At 35.4% G+C, this 17053-nt stretch overlaps 6 non-coding genes across 6 annotated transcripts; all 6 read right to left on the bottom strand.

Moving 5' to 3' along the window:
• Positions 1 to 1574: 1574 nt before the first annotated feature.
• On the bottom strand, positions 1575 to 1647 carry Trnaf-gaa (transfer RNA phenylalanine (anticodon GAA)). Its single transcript has one exon. It is a non-coding gene; the product is annotated as a tRNA-Phe (tRNA).
• Positions 1648 to 4583: 2936 nt separating this feature from the next.
• Trnaf-gaa (transfer RNA phenylalanine (anticodon GAA)) lies at positions 4584 to 4656 on the bottom strand. The gene has a single exon. It is a non-coding gene; the product is annotated as a tRNA-Phe (tRNA).
• Positions 4657 to 7588: 2932 nt separating this feature from the next.
• Positions 7589 to 7661, bottom strand: Trnaf-gaa (transfer RNA phenylalanine (anticodon GAA)). The gene has a single exon. It is a non-coding gene; the product is annotated as a tRNA-Phe (tRNA).
• Positions 7662 to 10615: 2954 nt separating this feature from the next.
• On the bottom strand, positions 10616 to 10688 carry Trnaf-gaa (transfer RNA phenylalanine (anticodon GAA)). The gene has a single exon. It is a non-coding gene; the product is annotated as a tRNA-Phe (tRNA).
• Positions 10689 to 13617: 2929 nt separating this feature from the next.
• On the bottom strand, positions 13618 to 13690 carry Trnaf-gaa (transfer RNA phenylalanine (anticodon GAA)). The gene has a single exon. It is a non-coding gene; the product is annotated as a tRNA-Phe (tRNA).
• A 2934-nt stretch (positions 13691 to 16624) lies between these two features.
• On the bottom strand, positions 16625 to 16697 carry Trnaf-gaa (transfer RNA phenylalanine (anticodon GAA)). Its single transcript has one exon. It is a non-coding gene; the product is annotated as a tRNA-Phe (tRNA).
• Between the last annotated feature and the right edge of the window lie 356 nt (positions 16698 to 17053).

The following is a 17053-nucleotide window of genomic DNA, read 5'->3' as shown; positions in this document are numbered from 1 at the left end:
AATGTAACATAATTTGTAATAATATTTAGATTTTGTAACAGATAGTAATATTTATAGAGACCAATGCTGATGAAAAGTTTTCAATGTGATCAAGACACTAATGAAAGATAATGTCTCAGATACTGAACGGTTCACAACAAAATCAAAGGAAGCTGCGTCCGCAATAATTGTAAATCGTCGCTATTGCTTCTTTGAAACATAATCAAAGTCGTTGCTTTGACATACAAGTAATTACCATGGAATATAGAATGAAAATGAAACTCTTATGAATTACAATGGGCATTTAACTGAAATTTAGTATTTCTTTATCAAATTTATTTATCAAGGCATGATCACAGCCAACACTTGTAATAAACCAAGCAATTTCCTCAGCATAATAAAACCCAAAGAATTTGTTATTTGCTCATTGAATGAAAACATTATTCTTCTAAAGAATGCTCATATTTCTGTGCAAAATACTTCCATGAAAATGAAACACATTAATGAGAGACAGAGAGAGACGTACACTCTGTGTGTGTGTGTATGTGTGTGATTTAGAATTGAAACGCAACTTTAACAATTATTTTGTCATATCGCTAGGATATCTACAGTGGCTCTTTATAGTGATGCCTAGCACTGGGGGCATCATGTCGCAGACATGTAGCATGATGTTCCACCCAGTCACATTATCGTGACACCAAGCCGACCAGTCCTATTACTAAAATCTTAAGCTGAGCGCTATGCCAAGCAGAGGTTAGTACTATAATTTTGTTACGTCTTTGGTATGACTCGGCCGGAAATCAAGCACATTTAGGAAAGAGAGATCTTCATTCAATGTATTATGTCTATGCATGTTTATGTGAGTCTCTAGTTGCAAGGATAAATGTCCTTTAGCTAAGAACAATTGCACAAGAGGCGTTTCAAATCAGAAAATCGATAGTCCATGCTATCAGCATAGTCATACAAAGTAAAATTCTTCCATGTTTACATATGTATTACACGAATAGATGTTTAGATATATATTCTTTCACGCCATGGAATCCACTCACATGGCACCTTCACAATTATACCAGTTGAAAACGCAAACATAATATTAAACGGAATTTCCGATCGAACGTTTGAGAATCAAATTTAAACCAAATATGGGCGATTGCAGTAATATTTTACAATATTTGCAATCGATAAGCTTAATTATCATACGCTGTAACTCTTAAGGAATTCTTGATTGTAATCGTATCAAACTTTCCGCCAGATTTATTTTTCTATTTTACATTTTATTTTATACTACTTCACAACATGCATATGCGTGGGAAACAGGAAACTCTGCATCTCACTTCACAAGGTTCAAAACAATTTCTTACTTTGTTGAGAGAGAGAGAGAGAGAGAGAGAGAGAGAGGGGAGGGAGGAGGAGGAACCTAACGATAATAGAGATAACAAAAGTGTGAAAGTGAGTTTTGTCGGAAGTTTGTTTTATTTCCTTTTTAATCTTTTAAAAAATATTTATTTGTTAAAATGGTTTAAACGATTTTTAAAATGAAAACAGGCTTTAGAAGGAAAATACAAAAATTCCTGCCAGCCGCCGGATATGTTCCGTGCCGGAACCCGGGATTGAACCGGGGGCCTTTAGATCTTCAGTCTAACGCTCTCCCAACTGAGCTATTCCGGCTGACATTGACAATTGTCGCAACTTACCTATGTGACATTGCATTTATCACTGCGCACCAAATCCACATCACTGACAAGTTTGATCATCTACTTTATCAAATAAGTCAGTCACTTCTACAAGTCCACTTATAGACCACTGTACATCAATGGTAGTGTTTCAATTGTGTCTTCACAATTCTATAAAAGCAGTTTGCTAGGCAGCATCAAGAAAATCAGTAAATTCACACCAATCTCATCCCTAGCTTTAACGATCTTCATACACGCCAACCACTAAAATAAACCTCCTTAAATAAGACAAGAATTCTTTATTTTCGATTGCGCTGTCCATACATGTCAATTAAAATATACAATATAAATGCATTCTCCACAATAGAGATCATAGGTGTCTTACGTGCAAATCTATAGACACATCTACAACTACAGAATGGAAAAGCATTCTTAAGAACAAAATGAAGTAAGACATTTCAATGGGTACTTTGTTCCAAATATCTACAATCCGAGAATGTAAACGAATATCGTAATTTCGGAAAGATTTCATAATGCAGTTCTTACTATCCGATATTCTTCTCATCATTGAAAACACATACTTTCTCATTCATTCTTCAACACTAAATGCATTGTAGTTTACAAACATGATGGAGGCACTCTTCCGTCTCAAAAGGCTTAATAGCAGACGAAGACAGTTATTATAGTCAATAACCATGTTTCTTTTCATACATTCACTAACGTTTATCCAAAGAGCATCGCAGTACAATACGCAGCAATAGGATTTAAATCATGTAAATGTCATATTTATACCTGTCAATTTATCTGCAATAACTTCCTTCAACCTGCGACAGAAGAACTTACCAATAACACATCACCAGCAAAACTAAAAGTGTTAAGAAGTAACACATTTTCAGTCAACTGTATTCCCGCGTCACACTCACCCAGCTTAAGATATATTTCTTAAAAGTATAGACTAAACAACAAAGGAGAAAGATCACCTCCCTACCTCACCCCGTTGAATACATTGAAGAAACTGGATCATGTACTCCCCACCCCCCAGCCCCAATCAAAACTGGTTGCCATACCAGGTAACTCGAGTATGAACTATGGTGGCAGGTATTTGATTCTCGAGCACCTTTTCAAACAATCTCCAATAATGTCATAGTCTAAATGGGTCCATCTAAATAAAGCCTTTGACTCTTTGCCACGTGCCTTACTGCTAGTAAAACTAGGAATGTGCGTGCTGTCATATAAAGGATTAACATCTTATTGAAAGTTATCCTAAATCTAATATTGTAATATTTTTAAGGTTCAAACGACGATCATTACCTTTGACAGGTTTTTCACAAGAATGAACACTTGGGCTATTTTAATGTAACATAATTTGTAATAATATTTAGATTTTGTAACAGATAGTAATATTTATAGAGACCAATGCTGATGAAAAGTTTTCAATGTGATCAAGACACTAATGAAAGATAATGTCTCAGATACTGAACGGTTCACAACAAAATCAAAGGAAGCTGCGTCCGCAATAATTGTAAATCGTCGCTATTGCTTCTTTGAAACATAATCAAAGTCGTTGCTTTGACATACAAGTAATTACCATGGAATATAGAATGAAAATGAAACTCTTATGAATTACAATGGGCATTTAACTGAAATTTAGTATTTCTTTATCAAATTTATTTATCAAGGCATGATCACAGCCAACACTTGTAATAAACCAAGCAATTTCCTCAGCATAATAAAACCCAAAGAATTTGTTATTTGCTCATTGAATGAAAACATTATTCTTCTAAAGAATGCTCATATTTCTGTGCAAAATACTTCCATGAAAATGAAACACATTAATGAGAGACAGAGAGAGACGTACACTCTGTGTGTGTGTGTATGTGTGTGATTTAGAATTGAAACGCAACTTTAACAATTATTTTGTCATATCGCTAGGATATCTACAGTGGCTCTTTATAGTGATGCCTAGCACTGGGGGCATCATGTCGCAGACATGTAGCATGATGTTCCACCCAGTCACATTATCGTGACACCAAGCCGACCAGTCCTATTACTAAAATCTTAAGCTGAGCGCTATGCCAAGCAGAGGTTAGTACTATAATTTTGTTACGTCTTTGGTATGACTCGGCCGGAAATCAAGCACATTTAGGAAAGAGAGATCTTCATTCAATGTATTATGTCTATGCATGTTTATGTGAGTCTCTAGTTGCAAGGATAAATGTCCTTTAGCTAAGAACACTTGCACAAGAGGCGTTTCAAATCAGAAAATCGATAGTCCATGCTATCAGCATAATCATACAAAGTAAAATTCTTCCATGTTTACATATGTATTACACGAATAGATGTTTAGATATATATTCTTTCACGCCATGGAATCCACTCACATGGCCCCTTCACAATTATACCAGTTGAAAACGCAAACATAATATTAAACGGAATTTCCGATCGAACGTTTGAGAATCAAATTTAAACCAAATATGGGCGATTGCAGTAATATTTTACAATATTTGCAATCGATAAGCTTAATTATCATACGCTGTAACTCTTAAGGAATTCTTGATTGTAATCGTATCAAACTTTCCGCCAGATTTATTTTTCTATTTTACATTTTATTTTATACTACTTCACAACATGCATATGCGTGGGAAACAGGAAACTCTGCATCTCACTTCACAAGGTTCAAAACAATGTCTTACTTTGTTGAGAGAGAGAGAGAGAGAGAGAGAGAGAGAGAGTGGGGAGGGAGGAGGAGGAACCTAACGATAATAGAGATAACAAAAGTGTGAAAGTGAGTTTTGTCGGAAGTTTGTTTTATTTCCTTTTTAATCTTTTAAAAAATATTTATTTGTTAAAATGGTTTAAACGATTTTTAAAATGAAAACAGGCTTTAGAAGGAAAATACAAAAATTCCTGCCAGCCGCCGGATATGTTCCGTGCCGGAACCCGGGATTGAACCGGGGGCCTTTAGATCTTCAGTCTAACGCTCTCCCAACTGAGCTATTCCGGCTGACATTGACAATTGTCGCAACTTACCTATGTGACATTGCATTTATCACTGCGCACCAAATCCACATCACTGACAAGTTTGATCATCTACTTTATCAAATAAGTCAGTCACTTCTACAAGTCCACTTATAGACCACTGTACATCAATGGTAGTGTTTCAATTGTGTCTTCACAATTCTATAAAAGCAGTTTGCTAGGCAGCATCAAGAAAATCAGTAAATTCACACCAATCTCATCCCTAGCTTTAACGATCTTCATACACGCCAACCACTAAAATAAACCTCCTTAAATAAGACAAGAATTCTTTATTTTCGATTGCGCTGTCCATACATGTCAATTAAAATATACAATATAAATGCATTCTCCACAATAGAGATCATAGGTGTCTTACGTGCAAATCTATAGACACATCTACAACTACAGAATGGAAAAGCATTCTTAAGAACAAAATGAAGTAAGACATTTCAATGGGTACTTTGTTCCAAATATCTACAATCCGAGAATGTAAACGAATATCGTAATTTCGGAAAGATTTCATAATGCAGTTCTTACTATCCGATATTCTTCTCATCATTGAAAACACATACTTTCTCATTCATTCTTCAACACTAAATGCATTGTAGTTTACAAACATGATGGAGGCACTCTTCCGTCTCAAAAGGCTTAATAGCAGACGAAGACAGTTATTATAGTCAATAACCATGTTTCTTTTCATACATTCACTAACGTTTATCCAAAGAGCATCGCAGTACAATACGCAGCAATAGGATTTAAATCATGTAAATGTCATATTTATACCTGTCAATTTATCTGCAATAACTTCCTTCAACCTGCGACAGAAGAACTTACCAATAACACATCACCAGCAAAACTAAAAGTGTTAAGAAGTAACACATTTTCAGTCAACTGTATTCCCGCGTCACACTCACCCAGCTTAAGATATATTTCTTAAAAGTATAGACTAAACAACAAAGGAGAAAGATCACCTCCCTACCTCACCCCGTTGAATACATTGAAGAAACTGGATCATGTACTCCCCACCCCCCAGCCCCAATCAAAACTGGTTGCCATACCAGGTAACTCGAGTATGAACTATGGTGGCAGGTATTTGATTCTCGAGCACCTTTTCAAACAATCTCCAATAATGTCATAGTCTAAATGGGTCCATCTAAATAAAGCCTTTGACTCTTTGCCACGTGCCTTACTGCTAGTAAAACTAGGAATGTGCGTGCTGTCATATAAAGGATTAACATCTTATTGAAAGTTATCCTAAATCTAATATTGTAATTTTTTTAAGGTTCAAACGACGATCATTACCTTTGACAGGTTTTTCACAAGAATGAACACTTGGGCTATTTTAATGTAACATAATTTGTAATAATATTTAGATTTTGTAACAGATAGTAATATTTATAGAGACCAATGCTGATGAAAAGTTTTCAATGTGATCAAGACACTAATGAAAGATAATGTCTCAGATACTGAACGGTTCACAACAAAATCAAAGGAAGCTGCGTCCGCAATAATTGTAAATCGTCGCTATTGCTTCTTTGAAACATAATCAAAGTCGTTGCTTTGACATACAAGTAATTACCATGGAATATAGAATGAAAATGAAACTCTTATGAATTACAATGGGCATTTAACTGAAATTTAGTATTTCTTTATCAAATTTATTTATCAAGGCATGATCACAGCCAACACTTGTAATAAACCAAGCAATTTCCTCAGCATAATAAAACCCAAAGAATTTGTTATTTGCTCATTGAATGAAAACATTATTCTTCTAAAGAATGCTCATATTTCTGTGCAAAATACTTCCATGAAAATGAAACACATTAATGAGAGACAGAGAGAGACGTACACTCTGTGTGTGTGTGTATGTGTGTGATTTAGAATTGAAACGCAACTTTAACAATTATTTTGTCATATCGCTAGGATATCTACAGTGGCTCTTTATAGTGATGCCTAGCACTGGGGGCATCATGTCGCAGACATGTAGCATGATGTTCCACCCAGTCACATTATCGTGACACCAAGCCGACCAGTCCTATTACTAAAATCTTAAGCTGAGCGCTATGCCAAGCAGAGGTTAGTACTATAATTTTGTTACGTCTTTGGTATGACTCGGCCGGAAATCAAGCACATTTAGGAAAGAGAGATCTTCATTCAATGTATTATGTCTATGCATGTTTATGTGAGTCTCTAGTTGCAAGGATAAATGTCCTTTAGCTAAGAACAATTGCACAAGAGGCGTTTCAAATCAGAAAATCGATAGTCCATGCTATCAGCATAGTCATACAAAGTAAAATTCTTCCATGTTTACATATGTATTACACGAATAGATGTTTAGATATATATTCTTTCACGCCATGGAATCCACTCACATGGCACCTTCACAATTATACCAGTTGAAAACGCAAACATAATATTAAACGGAATTTCCGATCGAACGTTTGAGAATCAAATTTAAACCAAATATGGGCGATTGCAGTAATATTTTACAATATTTGCAATCGATAAGCTTAATTATCATACGCTGTAACTCTTAAGGAATTCTTGATTGTAATCGTATCAAACTTTCCGCCAGATTTATTTTTCTATTTTACATTTTATTTTATACTACTTCACAACATGCATATGCGTGGGAAACAGGAAACTCTGCATCTCACTTCACAAGGTTCAAAACAATTTCTTACTTTGTTGAGAGAGAGAGAGAGAGAGAGAGAGAGAGAGGGGAGGGAGGAGGAGGAACCTAACGATAATAGAGATAACAAAAGTGTGAAAGTGAGTTTTGTCGGAAGTTTGTTTTATTTCCTTTTTAATCTTTTAAAAAATATTTATTTGTTAAAATGGTTTAAACGATTTTTAAAATGAAAACAGGCTTTAGAAGGAAAATACAAAAATTCCTGCCAGCCGCCGGATATGTTCCGTGCCGGAACCCGGGATTGAACCGGGGGCCTTTAGATCTTCAGTCTAACGCTCTCCCAACTGAGCTATTCCGGCTGACATTGACAATTGTCGCAACTTACCTATGTGACATTGCATTTATCACTGCGCACCAAATCCACATCACTGACAAGTTTGATCATCTACTTTATCAAATAAGTCAGTCACTTCTACAAGTCCACTTATAGACCACTGTACATCAATGGTAGTGTTTCAATTGTGTCTTCACAATTCTATAAAAGCAGTTTGCTAGGCAGCATCAAGAAAATCAGTAAATTCACACCAATCTCATCCCTAGCTTTAACGATCTTCATACACGCCAACCACTAAAATAAACCTCCTTAAATAAGACAAGAATTCTTTATTTTCGATTGCGCTGTCCATACATGTCAATTAAAATATACAATATAAATGCATTCTCCACAATAGAGATCATAGGTGTCTTACGTGCAAATCTATAGACACATCTACAACTACAGAATGGAAAAGCATTCTTAAGAACAAAATGAAGTAAGACATTTCAATGGGTACTTTGTTCCAAATATCTACAATCCGAGAATGTAAACGAATATCGTAATTTCGGAAAGATTTCATAATGCAGTTCTTACTATCCGATATTCTTCTCATCATTGAAAACACATACTTTCTCATTCATTCTTCAACACTAAATGCATTGTAGTTTACAAACATGATGGAGGCACTCTTCCGTCTCAAAAGGCTTAATAGCAGACGAAGACAGTTATTATAGTCAATAACCATGTTTCTTTTCATACATTCACTAACGTTTATCCAAAGAGCATCGCAGTACAATACGCAGCAATAGGATTTAAATCATGTAAATGTCATATTTATACCTGTCAATTTATCTGCAATAACTTCCTTCAACCTGCGACAGAAGAACTTACCAATAACACATCACCAGCAAAACTAAAAGTGTTAAGAAGTAACACATTTTCAGTCAACTGTATTCCCGCGTCACACTCACCCAGCTTAAGATATATTTCTTAAAAGTATAGACTAAACAACAAAGGAGAAAGATCACCTCCCTACCTCACCCCGTTGAAGACATTGAAGAAACTGGATCATGTACTCCCCACCCCCCAGCCCCAATCAAAACTGGTTGCCATACCAGGTAACTCGAGTATGAACTATGGTGGCAGGTATTTGATTCTCGAGCACCTTTTCAAACAATCTCCAATAATGTCATAGTCTAAATGGGTCCATCTAAATAAAGCCTTTGACTCTTTGCCACGTGCCTTACTGCTAGTAAAACTAGGAATGTGCGTGCTGTCATATAAAGGATTAACATCTTATTGAAAGTTATCCTAAATCTAATATTGTAATTTTTTTAAGGTTCAAACGACGATCATTACCTTTGACAGGTTTTTCACAAGAATGAACACTTGGGCTATTTTAATGTAACATAATTTGTAATAATATTTAGATTTTGTAACAGATAGTAATATTTATAGAGACCAATGCTGATGAAAAGTTTTCAATGTGATCAAGACACTAATGAAAGATAATGTCTCAGATACTGAACGGTTCACAACAAAATCAAAGGAAGCTGCGTCCGCAATAATTGTAAATCGTCGCTATTGCTTCTTTGAAACATAATCAAAGTCGTTGCTTTGACATACAAGTAATTACCATGGAATATAGAATGAAAATGAAACTCTTATGAATTACAATGGGCATTTAACTGAAATTTAGTATTTCTTTATCAAATTTATTTATCAAGGCATGATCACAGCCAACACTTGTAATAAACCAAGCAATTTCCTCAGCATAATAAAACCCAAAGAATTTGTTATTTGCTCATTGAATGAAAACATTATTCTTCTAAAGAATGCTCATATTTCTGTGCAAAATACTTCCATGAAAATGAAACACATTAATGAGAGACAGAGAGAGACGTACACTCTGTGTGTGTGTGTATGTGTGTGATTTAGAATTGAAACGCAACTTTAACAATTATTTTGTCATATCGCTAGGATATCTACAGTGGCTCTTTATAGTGATGCCTAGCACTGGGGGCATCATGTCGCAGACATGTAGCATGATGTTCCACCCAGTCACATTATCGTGACACCAAGCCGACCAGTCCTATTACTAAAATCTTAAGCTGAGCGCTATGCCAAGCAGAGGTTAGTACTATAATTTTGTTACGTCTTTGGTATGACTCGGCCGGAAATCAAGCACATTTAGGAAAGAGAGATCTTCATTCAATGTATTATGTCTATGCATGTTTATGTGAGTCTCTAGTTGCAAGGATAAATGTCCTTTAGCTAAGAACAATTGCACAAGAGGCGTTTCAAATCAGAAAATCGATAGTCCATGCTATCAGCATAGTCATACAAAGTAAAATTCTTCCATGTTTACATATGTATTACACGAATAGATGTTTAGATATATATTCTTTCACGCCATGGAATCCACTCACATGGCACCTTCACAATTATACCAGTTGAAAACGCAAACATAATATTAAACGGAATTTCCGATCGAACGTTTGAGAATCAAATTTAAACCAAATATGGGCGATTGCAGTAATATTTTACAATATTTGCAATCGATAAGCTTAATTATCATACGCTGTAACTCTTAAGGAATTCTTGATTGTAATCGTATCAAACTTTCCGCCAGATTTATTTTTCTATTTTACATTTTATTTTATACTACTTCACAACATGCATATGCGTGGGAAACAGGAAACTCTGCATCTCACTTCACAAGGTTCAAAACAATTTCTTACTTTGTTGAGAGAGAGAGAGAGAGAGAGAGAGAGAGAGAGAGAGAGAGAGAGAGAGAGTGGGGAGGGAGGAGGAGGAACCTAACGATAATAGAGATAACAAAAGTGTGAAAGTGAGTTTTGTCGGAAGTTTGTTTTATTTCCTTTTTAATCTTTTAAAAAATATTTATTTGTTAAAATGGTTTAAACGAGTTTTAAAATGAAAACAGGCTTTTGAAGGAAAATACAAAAATTCCTGCCAGCCGCCGGATATGTTCCGTGCCGGAACCCGGGATTGAACCGGGGGCCTTTAGATCTTCAGTCTAACGCTCTCCCAACTGAGCTATTCCGGCTGACATTGACAATTGTCGCAACTTACCTATGTGAGATTGCATTTATCACTGCGCACCAAATCCACATCACTGACAAGTTTGATCATCTACTTTATCAAATAAGTCAGTCACTTCTACAAGTCCACTTATAGACCACTGTACATCAATGGTAGTGTTTCAATTGTGTCTTCACAATTCTATAAAAGCAGTTTGCTAGGCAGCATCAAGAAAATCAGTAAATTCACACCAATCTCATCCCTAGCTTTAACGATCTTCATACACGCCAACCACTAAAATAAACCTCCTTAAATAAGACAAGAATTCTTTATTTTCGATTGCGCTGTCCATACATGTCAATTAAAATATACAATATAAATGCATTCTCCACAATAAAGATCATAGGTGTCTTACGTGCAAATCTATAGACACATCTACAACTACAGAATGGAAAAGCATTCTTAAGAACAAAATGAAGTAAGACATTTCAATGGGTACTTTGTTCCAAATATCTACAATCCGAGAATGTAAACGAATATCGTAATTTCGGAAAGATTTCATAATGCAGTTCTTACTATCCGATATTCTTCTCATCATTGAAAACACATACTTTCTCATTCATTCTTCAACACTAAATGCATTGTAGTTTACAAACATGATGGAGGCACTCTTCCGTCTCAAAAGGCTTAATAGCAGACGAAGACAGTTATTATAGTCAATAACCATGTTTCTTTTCATACATTCACTAACGTTTATCCAAAGAGCATCGCAGTACAATACGCAGCAATAGGATTTAAATCATGTAAATGTCATATTTATACCTGTCAATTTATCTGCAATAACTTCCTTCAACCTGCGACAGAAGAACTTACCAATAACACATCACCAGCAAAACTAAAAGTGTTAAGAAGTAACACATTTTCAGTCAACTGTATTCCCGCGTCACACTCACCCAGCTTAAGATATATTTCTTAAAAGTATAGACTAAACAACAAAGGATAAAGATCACCTCCCTACCTCACCCCGTTGAATACATTGAAGAAACTGGATCATGTACTCCCCCCCCCCCGCCCCAATCAAAACTGGTTGCCATACCAGGTAACTCGAGTATGAACTATGGTGGCAGGTATTTGATTCTCGAGCACCTTTTCAAACAATCTCCAATAATGTCATAGTCTAAATGGGTCCATCTAAATAAAGCCTTTGACTCTTTGCCACGTGCCTTACTGCTAGTAAAACTAGGAATGTGCGTGCTGTCATATAAAGGATTAACATCTTATTGAAAGTTATCCTAAATCTAATATTGTAATATTTTTAAGGTTCAAACGACGATCATTACCTTTGACAGGTTTTTCACAAGAATGAACACTTGGGCTATTTTAATGTAACATAATTTGTAATAATATTTAGATTTTGTAACAGATAGTAATATTTATAGAGACCAATGCTGATGAAAAGTTTTCAATGTGATCAAGACACTAATGAAAGATAATGTCTCAGATACTGAACGGTTCACAACAAAATCAAAGGAAGCTGCGTCCGCAATAATTGTAAATCGTCGCTATTGCTTCTTTGAAACATAATCAAAGTCGTTGCTTTGACATACAAGTAATTACCATGGAATATAGAATGAAAATGAAACTCTTATGAATTACAATGGGCATTTAACTGAAATTTAGTATTTCTTTATCAAATTTATTTATCAAGGCATGATCACAGCCAACACTTGTAATAAACCAAGCAATTTCCTCAGCATAATAAAACCCAAAGAATTTGTTATTTGCTCATTGAATGAAAACATTATTCTTCTAAAGAATGCTCATATTTCTGTGCAAAATACTTCCATGAAAATGAAACACATTAATGAGAGACAGAGAGAGACGTACACTCTGTGTGTGTGTGTATGTGTGTGATTTAGAATTGAAACGCAACTTTAACAATTATTTTGTCATATCGCTAGGATATCTACAGTGGCTCTTTATAGTGATGCCTAGCACTGGGGGCATCATGTCGCAGACATGTAGCATGATGTTCCACCCAGTCACATTATCGTGACACCAAGCCGACCAGTCCTATTACTAAAATCTTAAGCTGAGCGCTATGCCAAGCAGAGGTTAGTACTATAATTTTGTTACGTCTTTGGTATGACTCGGCCGGAAATCAAGCACATTTAGGAAAGAGAGATCTTCATTCAATGTATTATGTCTATGCATGTTTATGTGAGTCTCTAGTTGCAAGGATAAATGTCCTTTAGCTAAGAACACTTGCACAAGAGGCGTTTCAAATCAGAAAATCGATAGTCCATGCTATCAGCATAATCATACAAAGTAAAATTCTTCCATGTTTACATATGTATTACACGAATAGATGTTTAGATATATATTCTTTCACGCCATGGAATCCACTCACATGGCCCCTTCACAATTATACCAGTTGAAAACGCAAACATAATATTAAACGGAATTTCCGATCGAACGTTTGAGAATCAAATTTAAACCAAATATGGGCGATTGCAGTAATATTTTACAATATTTGCAATCGATAAGCTTAATTATCATACGCTGTAACTCTTAAGGAATTCTTGATTGTAATCGTATCAAACTTTCCGCCAGATTTATTTTTCTATTTTACATTTTATTTTATACTACTTCACAACATGCATATGCGTGGGAAACAGGAAACTCTGCATCTCACTTCACAAGGTTCAAAACAATGTCTTACTTTGTTGAGAGAGAGAGAGAGAGAGAGAGAGAGTGGGGAGGGAGGAGGAGGAACCTAACGATAATAGAGATAACAAAAGTGTGAAAGTGAGTTTTGTCGGAAGTTTGTTTTATTTCCTTTTTAATCTTTTAAAAAATATTTATTTGTTAAAATGGTTTAAACGAGTTTTAAAATGAAAACAGGCTTTAGAAGGAAAATACAAAAATTCCTGCCAGCCGCCGGATATGTTCCGTGCCGGAACCCGGGATTGAACCGGGGGCCTTTAGATCTTCAGTCTAACGCTCTCCCAACTGAGCTATTCCGGCTGACATTGACAATTGTCGCAACTTACCTATGTGACATTGCATTTATCACTGCGCACCAAATCCACATCACTGACAAGTTTGATCATCTACTTTATCAAATAAGTCAGTCACTTCTACAAGTCCACTTATAGACCACTGTACATCAATGGTAGTGTTTCAATTGTGTCTTCACAATTCTATAAAAGCAGTTTGCTAGGCAGCATCAAGAAAATCAGTAAATTCACACCAATCTCATCCCTAGCTTTAACGATCTTCATACACGCCAACCACTAAAATAAACCTCCTTAAATAAGACAAGAATTCTTTATTTTCGATTGCGCTGTCCATACATGTCAATTAAAATATACAATATAAATGCATTCTCCACAATAGAGATCATAGGTGTCTTACGTGCAAATCTATAGACACATCTACAACTACAGAATGGAAAAGCATTCTTAAGAACAAAATGAAGTAAGACATTTCAATGGGTACTTTGTTCCAAATATCTACAATCCGAGAATGTAAACGAATATCGTAATTTCGGAAAGATTTCATAATGCAGTTCTTACTATCCGATATTCTTCTCATCATTGAAAACACATACTTTCTCATTCATTCTTCAACACTAAATGCATTGTAGTTTACAAACATGATGGAGGCACTCTTCCGTCTCAAAAGGCTTAATAGCAGACGAAGACAGTTATTATAGTCAATAACCATGTTTCTTTTCATACATTCACTAACGTTTATCCAAAGAGCATCGCAGTACAATACGCAGCAATAGGATTTAAATCATGTAAATGTCATATTTATACCTGTCAATTTATCTGCAATAACTTCCTTCAACCTGCGACAGAAGAACTTACCAATAACACATCACCAGCAAAACTAAAAGTGTTAAGAAGTAACACATTTTCAGTCAACTGTATTCCCGCGTCACACTCACCCAGCTTAAGATATATTTCTTAAAAGTATAGACTAAACAACAAAGGATAAAGATCACCTCCCTACCTCACCCCGTTGAATACATTGAAGAAACTGGATCATGTACTCCCCCCCCCCGCCCCAATCAAAACTGGTTGCCATACCAGGTAACTCGAGTATGAACTATGGTGGCAGGTATTTGATTCTCGAGCACCTTTTCAAACAATCTCCAATAATGTCATAGTCTAAATGGGTCCATCTAAATAAAGCCTTTGACTCTTTGCCACGTGCCTTACTGCTAGTAAAACTAGGAATGTGCGTGCTGTCATATAAAGGATTAACATCTTATTGAAAGTTATCCTAAATCTAATATTGTAATATTTTTAAGGTTCAAACGACGATCATTACCTTTGACAGGTTTTTCACAAGAATGAACACTTGGGCTATTTTAATGTAACATAATTTGTAATAATATTTAGATTTTGTAACAGATAGTAATATTTATAGAGACCAATGCTGATGAAAAGTTTTCAATGTGATCAAGACACTAATGAAAGATAATGTCTCAGATACTGAACGGTTCACAACAAAATCAAAGGAAGCTGCGTCCGCAATAATTGTAAATCGTCGCTATTGCTTCTTTGAAACATAATCAAAGTCGTTGCTTTGACATACAGGTAATTACCATGGAATATAGAATGAAAATGAAACTCTTATGAATTACAATGGGCATTTAACTGAAATTTAGTATTTCTTTATCAAATTTATTTATCAAGGCATCATCACAGCCAACACTTGTAATAAACCAAGCAATTTCCTCAGCATAATAAAACCCAAAGAATTTGTTATTTGCTCATTGAATGAAAACATTATTCTTCTAAAGAATGCTCATATTTCTGTGCAAAATACTTCCATGAAAATGAAACACATTAATGAGAGACAGAGAGAGACGTACACTCTGTGTGTGTGTGTGTGTGTGTATGTGTGTGATTTAGAATTGAAACGCAACTTTAACAATTATTTTGTCATATCGTTAGGATATCCACAGTGGCTCTTTATAGTGATGCCTAGCACTGGGGGCATCATGTCGCAGACATGTAGCATGATGTTCCACCCAGTCACATTATCGTGACACCAAGCCGACCAGTCCTATTACTAAAATCTTAAGCTGAGCGCTATGCCAAGCAGAGGTTAGTACTATAATTTTGTTACGTCTTTGGTATGACTCGGCCGGAAATCAAGCACATTTAGGAAAGAGAGATCTTCATTCAATGTATTATGTCTATGCATGTTTATGTGAGTCTCTAGTTGCAAGGATAAATGTCCTTTAGCTAAGAACAATTGCACAAGAGGCGTTTCAAATCAGAAAATCGATAGTCCATGCTATCAGCATAATCATACAAAGTAAGATTCTTCCATGTTTACATATGTATTACACGAATAGATGTTTAGATATATATTCTTTCACGCCATGGAATCCACTCACATGGCACCTTCACAATTATACCAGTTGAAAACGCAAACATAATATTAAACGGAATTTCCGATCGAACGTTTGAGAATCAAATTTAAACCAAATATGGGCGATTGCAGTAATATTTTACAATATTTGCAATCGATAAGCTTAATTATCATACGCTGTAACTCTTAAGGAATTCTTGATTGTAATCGTATCAAACTTTCCGCCAGATTTATTTTTCTATTTTACATTTTATTTTATACTACTTCACAACATGCATATGCGTGGGAAACAGGAAACTCTGCATCTCACTTCACAAGGTTCAAAACAATTTCTTACTTTGTTGAGAGAGAGAGAGAGAGAGAGAGAGAGGGCAGGGAGGAGGAGGAACCTAACGATAATAGAGATAACAAAAGTGTGAAAGTGAGTTTTGTCGGAAGTTTGTTTTATTTCCTTTTTAATCTTTTAAAAAATATTTATTTGTTAAAATGGTTTAAACGAGTTTTAAAATGAAAACAGGCTTTTGAAGGAAAATACAAAAATTCCTGCCAGCCGCCGGATATGTTCCGTGCCGGAACCCGGGATTGAACCGGGGGCCTTTAGATCTTCAGTCTAACGCTCTCCCAACTGAGCTATTCCGGCTGACATTGACAATTGTCGCAACTTACCTATGTGAGATTGCATTTATCACTGCGCACCAAATCCACATCACTGACAAGTTTGATCATCTACTTTATCAAATAAGTCAGTCACTTCTACAAGTCCACTTATAGACCACTGCACATCAATGGTAGTGTTTCAATTGTGTCTTCACAATTCTATAAAAGCAGTTTGCTAGGCAGCATCAAGAAAATCAGTAAATTCACACCAATCTCATCCCTAGCTTTAACGATCTTCATACACGCCAACCACTAAAATAAACCTCCTTAAATAAGACAAGAATTCTTTATTTTCGATTGCGCTGTCCATACATGTCAATTAAAATATACAATATAAAT

This window comes from Sinohyriopsis cumingii, chromosome 11, assembly GCF_028554795.1.
Source record: "Sinohyriopsis cumingii isolate HCF-2022 chromosome 11, ASM2855479v2, whole genome shotgun sequence".
Classification (NCBI taxonomy): Eukaryota; Metazoa; Mollusca; class Bivalvia; order Unionida; family Unionidae; genus Sinohyriopsis; species Sinohyriopsis cumingii.
Note: the sequence above shows the minus strand (reverse complement) of the source record. Positions and strands in the feature narration are given on the sequence as shown.